Source organism: Chrysochloris asiatica, unplaced genomic scaffold, assembly GCF_000296735.1.
Source record: "Chrysochloris asiatica unplaced genomic scaffold, ChrAsi1.0 scaffold00088, whole genome shotgun sequence".
Classification (NCBI taxonomy): Eukaryota; Metazoa; Chordata; class Mammalia; order Afrosoricida; family Chrysochloridae; genus Chrysochloris; species Chrysochloris asiatica.
This window is the reverse complement of record NW_006408606.1, coordinates 1,262,494-1,269,552: the sequence shown is the minus strand read 5'-3', so window position 1 is coordinate 1,269,552 and position 7,059 is coordinate 1,262,494.

Here is a 7,059-nt window from a genome sequence, read left to right as displayed (position 1 = left end):
GTGGAATCCTGAAACCCATGCAGAATCTTCTGTGGTGGAAAATTTCCACTTGAAAGGACAAGCATACCAGCCTGGAGTGGCTAAAAGACCAGAAGATACTTCTTGAAAGAAAGACCTACAGGAAAAATATAAAACAACCTAGGCAGACCTACTGTTACTACAAGAACAAGCAAGTTGCTCACCCAGGAGCCATCAAGTCAAGTGGTCGGGTCTAACGCCCTTCTAAGACTAAGATTCAGTGGGAATACACTCTCTGATTGGTGATCACATTGGTCACCGATAAGGGGAAGTGAGGGGGAAAAAGCATTGAAGCTGCGAGCTAAGCCTTACAATGTTCAATAGACTCCTGTGTACCTGCGTGGAGACCTGGTTGGCCAGCAGTATGGCAAGACCTGGGGACTCTTGGGCCCAGAGTCAGTGACATAGCCACAGAGGACTCAAGTGAAGAGTGAAGCATCCAGCTGATAAGAAGAGAGGGCATATGCCTAAGAACACCCACACTTGTAGATAATACCCCACTTGACCTGGCTTCAATGACTGGATGATCAGAGCTGAACTAGAAGAAGAAAGAAGAGGAAACAAAGAACAATCTGATACAATTTGATGAACTTGACCTACACCTATGGATACAGTAGCTCAAAAGAGGAAACAAATCTTTACAGCAAGGATCATTCCCACCCCTTCCATAAACAGAGTAGATAGGGATGGGCAACTCGGACATTGGCTATCCAAAATGGAGGGAGGGGGTGGCTACAAACGCAAGAATTGACTGGCTTACAAGCTTTCAAGAAGGAGTCTAGATCCAGAGGGCATGGAGAAAGGAACGATCTCAACTGAGTATTATCCAATTTGTCTGGAAGGGACTGATGAAAGGAGATGCAGATAGGTCTCTTGTGATACAATAGTGAATAATTGTTAGCAGGACTGATTGTGAGGGTTGAAAATGTAAAGGTAGAGGTTTTGTAGCAAAAGGAGGGGAGTGATTGTCTTTGCAGTCTAGGATCGGAGGTGTCTGGGACCATCAAGGGAAAAGAGCAGAGTGTGGGACCCTATCCAGAGAAGAAGTGACACCAGAGATGGAGGCAGAGGATGATGTGGAGAGATGGAGTGGATAGGGACTCTAGACCCAGAGAGGGAGAGGGGCTGTGTGCTGACGACCAGGGGGCAGGCTTGAAAGGTATACCCTTGGGTTGATTGATGATGCGTGGAAGGGATTGTAGCCATGGCAATAAAATGATATATGATAGAATGAATGTAGAGCTAATGTTCTCCCATGTAAACCATCACATAATTCACAATAAAACAAACAGAACAAAACAAAACAAAAAAGGTCTCGTGCAGCAGGTTTCCCTAATGCAATATGTCGTTTGATTTCGTGGTTGCTGCTTCTACGAGTGTTGTCAGTTGATCCAAAAAGAATGAAGTCCATGACAACTTCAATCTTTTCTCCATTGATAAGAATGTTGTTTATTGGTCCAGTGGTAAGGATTTTAATTTTCTTTACATTGAGATGCAACGCATACTGAAGACTGTGATCTTTTATCTTTGTTAGTATTTTAAGTCCTCTTCACTTTCATCAAGCAAGTTTGTATCATCTGCATATCACAGGTTGTTAATGAGTCTACCTCCAATCCTGATGCCATGTTTTGCTTCATAAAACCCAGTTTCTCAGTTTATTTGCTCAGCATACATGTTGAATCAGTATGGTGAAAGAATACAAACCTGTCCTACACCTTTTTAAATCTAAAACCATTCAGTTGTTTGGATAACTGCCTATTGGTTCATGTACAGATACCTCATAAGCACAATTAAGTACTCATACTTCTCAGTGTTGTCCATATCTTGTCCACACAATTGAAAGCATTTGTATAGTCAATAAAGCACAGGAAAACGTTTTCCTAGTATGCTCTACTTTTAGCCTAGATCCATCAGACGTCAGCAATGATATTCCTCATTCCACATCCTTTTCTGAATCCAGCTTGAATCACTGGAAGTTCTCTGTCTGTGTATGCTTGCAGCCATTTCTGTATTACTTTTAATAAATCTTTATTATCATGGGATATCAATGACATTGTCCAATGATTTCCACATTCAGTTGGATCACCTCTCTTTGGGATGGGCATAAATACGGATCTTTTCAAATCAGTTGGCCGCATAGTTGTCTTCCAAATTTCTTGGCAGAGATGAGTGAGTGCCTCTCGTGCCACCTCACTTTGTTGAAAGATTTCAATTTTTATTCCATCAATTCCTGGTGCCTTGTTCTTTGCTAATTCCTTCAGTAAATTTGGACTTCTTCCTTCAGTATCATTGGCTCTTAATCATATGCTACCTCTTGAAACACTTGAACATCAACCATTACATTTTGGTACAGGGACTCTGTATTCCTTCCATCTTCTTTTGAAGCTTTCTGTCAATGTGTAATCATCTCTTATGCTGTCTAAAGAAGGCACTTGAAATAAACAAATAAATGATTTTGCAATATTCTATCATGCAAACTTCAGCATCATTTCTATCACCAAGGCCATATTTTCCAACTGCTGATCCTTCCTCTTTGTTTCCAACCTTTGCATTCCAATCACCAGTATTGATCAATACATCTTGATTGCAGGTTTGATCAATTTCAAATTGAAGAAGTTAGTAGGATTCTTCTTTTTCATCCTCACTGGCTTTAGTCGTTGATACGTAAATTTAATAATAGTGGTATTAACTGGTCTTCCCTGTAGGTGTATGGACATTATCTTATCTCACACATTGTTGTACCTCATGACTGATCTAGATATGTTCTTTTTGACAATGAATGCAACATCATTCCTCTTCAATATCCCATTCCCAGAATAGTAAACTATATATGTGGTTGTCAGAGTCAAAATGGACAGTACTAGTCCATTTCACCTTACTAATGCCTAAGATATCAATGTTTATTTATTCCATTTCATTTTTGACTAATTCCAATTTTCCTAGATTCATACTTTGTATGTTCCATGTTCCCATTCTCAATAGATGTTTACAGCTGTTTCTCTTCATTTTGAGTTGTGCCCATCAGCAAATGAAGGTCCTGTGGGCTTTTTTCCAACTGGCTTTACTCCATTCGCATCATCCCTGTCAACTCTACTTTGAAGAGGCAGCTCTTCTCCATTTGCATTTGAGTGCCTTCCAACCTGCGGGCCTCATTTCCTGACACTATATCTGACAATGCTTCTCTGCAATTCATAAGGTTTTCAGTGACTAAATATTCAGAAGTAGTTCATCACTGCTCTTTACTAGTGTGTCTTTTTCTGGAAGCTCATCTGAAGCCTGTACACCATGGGTGACCCTGATGGTATTTAAAATACCTGTGGCATAGCTTCCAGAATCATAGTAACTCACTAGCCACCACAGTATGACAAACTAACAGATGAGTGGTACATTATTATTATTGTTATAAGATTCATTTTTACAAAGGACTTCACTTAACAGCAACAACAACAACATAAAATATAATTATTTTCTAAAAGCTTTATATCAGTGACCTACACATATTGAAAAATGATTGTGGACCCAACATGAATGTAATCCAATCTCTATGTATTTCCTTAACATAATGATCTGTAGGGTAAGCATGTGACTGTAAACCACAGTGTTGGTAGTTCTAGCCCACCTGCTTCTCTTAGGAAGGAAGATGAGATATTCTACTCCTGCAAAGATTTGAAGCCTCAGAAACCCTTTACAGTGTTGTTGTGTGTCAGAATCAACCGAAGGCACTAACAATTATCTTTGGATAATACCCATCTACTGTTGTTAAGTGCTGTTAAGTAAATTCCTTGCATAGGGTTTCCAAGGAACAGCTGCTGGGTTTGAATTGCTGACCTTGCATTTGACAGTCCAGTGTTGATCCTACAGAGCTACATTATAAGTTTAATACTCATTTAGAACTACATAAATATAGACAATTGATGTAATATATAGACACAAATGATCAATTATTAGGCTAATTTAATAGAGACAATGAATCTCAATCAACAAAGTTATTGGGATTTAATTGCTTAAGAAATGCTTAGAAACACCTACAATGTGTAATACAATGGACTGTTCTATATAGAAACTTAAAAATATGTTATCTACAAATCAGTGAATAAAATGCATTGCATTTCCAAGTAGATTAAGAAAAGAAACACAATTAACAAACACTTTATTATAAAGTTAGATATAGGCTAAATTTTGAATAAGTGATATTTCCATGAATTTCCAGACATAAAATAAGAATAGTTGCATAATCAAAAGCTTGGAGGCTAGAGTGTCTGGAACACTTGCAAAATAGTTTGGGTATTTGTGTTGTAAAGAATTGATAGTGGATATGATTAAAAGATTAGAATCAAGCTAAAATTTCTTTAATTCCTAACTAAAGCAGTAATTCAAACCCATCAGCCACTCTTCAGAAATGCTGTACAGAGTCTCTATAAGATGGAACCAATTCAATAACAACAAGAAATGACTAACATATTTTGTTCCAACCTGAGGGGCTCATCTTCCAGTTATTTTAAATCTGACAATATTCTGGTACTATTCATAATGTTTTCATCTTCCAGCACTGTGTATGACAATATTCTGGTTCTGTCCATGTGTTTGTCTTCTGATACTAATCTTTGGAAATGTTCTGCTGCTATTCATAAGATTTTTAGTGATCAAAGAGGAGCCCAAGTATACCTTTGTAGGATAAGTTGTGGACCGCAATGTTGGACTAAAATGAAAGGTTGGCAGTTCAAACCCAACAGCCACTCATCATAAACATATGCAGAGTCACTATGAGGTGCAACTGAATTGATGGTTCTTAATAGCAACAAGAAAACATTCATAAGTAGTCTGGAAACTCATCTGAAACCTGTGCACCATTAGTGCCCTTGCTGATATTTCAAATACATGTTACATAGCTTCCAGCATCACAGCAACATTCACGTTATCACAGTACAAAATATTGACAGTCTTGTGTTAAAGGGTCACTATTAGAAAACTCAACTGGAAAAGACATAACAACAATCATGTGAAGGGGCTTCAAAATATTCATAGAACAATGAAATTAAAACATAATTAAGCCTTTTCATGAACTTTTTGAAGTCCTTGTGTGTATGCACAACTTTAAGCATCACAAAATATAAGCTTAGCATTCAATAAATGGAAAAATATTATATTACTATCACATAGAAGTAAACCTTTTTTATGCATAGTTCAAAAGTGGTGGCAGCAGTAAATGGGTAAGGAGCTGCCAGGATTATAATCTAGATTGAATAGAGGATGTGGAATAAGAGATATCATTAACAACACCATATGGATCTTGCCTAATAGTCAAGAATACCAGAGAGTTGTTTGTTTTTGCTTTATTAACTTTATTAACTATTGAAAAACATTCAACTGTGTGGATCATAATAGAGTATGGTTAGCATTATGAAGAATAGGAATTCCAGAACACCTAATTATGCTTATGAGAAATCTGTATTTAGACAAAGAAGCACTGGTTTGAGCTGAATTACAAATGGTTCAAATTCAGGAAAAGGTGAATGCCAGGGTTGTATACTATCACCTACCATTCTTGTACTTTGGACATGTTGTCAAGATGACCTGTCTCTGAAAAAAGAGCCTCATGCTTGGCAATACAGAGGATAAGTTTAAAGAATACACCAAATGAAACTTCTGGTGCCCAACTTTGGCAAGACGACACGGGTAAGAGGGGCTCCAGGGTCAACGGAGGGAGACCTCCTGAAGGAGGTCGCCCTGTAGTGGACTCAAAACCTTCCAACCACCATAAAACTTAGTACTCCAACCACCTGATCTCGCTTTTTAAAAAAATCACACCACGGAGGAATTTCTGGCATTTTGAACTTTTGCCCATCACTGTGGGCAGTGACTTCCCCAACCCCTGTAGAGCTTTGAGGGCGGGACTGGGGCCAGCCCATATAGAGAGTGGTGCTTCCAGTAAAGGAGAATCTTGAGCAAACAAAGCTACAGGAGCCAAAAAAAAAAAAAAAAAGAAGAAGAAGAGGGTTTTCTACCCTAGCGGGAATACTGGCACCTGTAGTAGGCAAGAAAATCAGTTTGAACAGGACACAGAGAGGAGGAGAAATATGGCGACTCTCAGACGTCATCAGACGCGGACTCCACCCGCCCACCCTAGCGGCCTCCACCCCGCCTGATTGAGCTACACTCCCCCACCATACTCCCCCCTTGAACAGCTCCCCCACTGGACTCCCCCCTTGATTCTCACACCCCCGTCGGCCCCACCCCCGCAGCACTACACAAGCCAGCCTTGGTCCCGTCACACCACTGCACAGCGTACGCCGTACCCGCCCCCACCGTGCCACTTGCGTACCAGACCTGCCCCCGCCACAGCCTCCACATAGATGAGACCTAACCACACCTAAGAAACAATATAGATAATAAGGGACCCCTTCTCCTGATCCTATCAATAATAATTATAACAAAATAAGAACATTCATGCCCAACAAGAAACAATTAACATTATCGAAACATGTCCAAGAGCAGAGGAGAGCAGCAGATACAAATGAGCAGGAGACAGACAAAGGTTTCATAGAGAAGGAAGAGTGGATTCTGGATTTGCCTGAGAGGGAATTCAGAAGAACGATATGGAAACAAATTCAAATACTCCAAAAAGGGGTTGAGGAAAATAAGGAAGAAGTAAGGAGAGTACTGCAGGAACAATCTAATAGAATTGACACAGCATTGGAAACAATTCAAAACCTGTAAAAAGATGTGCAGATGATCCATAATAATATATCAGAAATAGATAATAGCTTGAAAGGGGAAAGGAGCAGACTGGAAGAGGTGGAAGCTAGGACTAGCGAACCTGGAATACAAATCTCCCAATATGGCCAAGATAGAACAGCAAACAGCTAAAAGGATAAACAATCTGAAGGCAATCTAAGATATATATGATATAAGATATATAAGATATAACATGAAGAGGAGTAATGTAAGAATTATTGGCATTCTGGAACAAGAAGAATCAAAGAAGTCCACAGAGGAGATAGTTGAAGAGCTTCTGGAAGAAATTTTCCCTAACATCTTGAA